This window comes from Arachis ipaensis, chromosome B09 (genome assembly GCF_000816755.2).
Source record: "Arachis ipaensis cultivar K30076 chromosome B09, Araip1.1, whole genome shotgun sequence".
Taxonomy (NCBI): domain Eukaryota; kingdom Viridiplantae; phylum Streptophyta; class Magnoliopsida; order Fabales; family Fabaceae; genus Arachis; species Arachis ipaensis.
Genome location: NC_029793.2, coordinates 123,654,985 through 123,655,282, shown reverse-complemented (window position 1 = coordinate 123,655,282; position 298 = coordinate 123,654,985).

The following is a 298-nucleotide window of genomic DNA, read 5'->3' as shown; positions in this document are numbered from 1 at the left end:
ACAACACTCTTATTACTGTTACTTTATCAATCTCATAATCTTTCACATAAATTATTAAAAATCTCTCCAATCTTTTCAACTTTGGTACAATATATAACATCAAAATTGCACCATAGAATATTATTAAGCAAACAGACCAATATTTGTATTTACTTTGTACATTTGTTTAGTGTTAAATGTACAAATAATCAAATATAATAATACTAAAAAATAGCTACAAAAAATTACATATGAACAACTTTGATTATTCATTTTTAATTATGATTCGATAACAATTTAAGAATTATTTTCAGAAAAA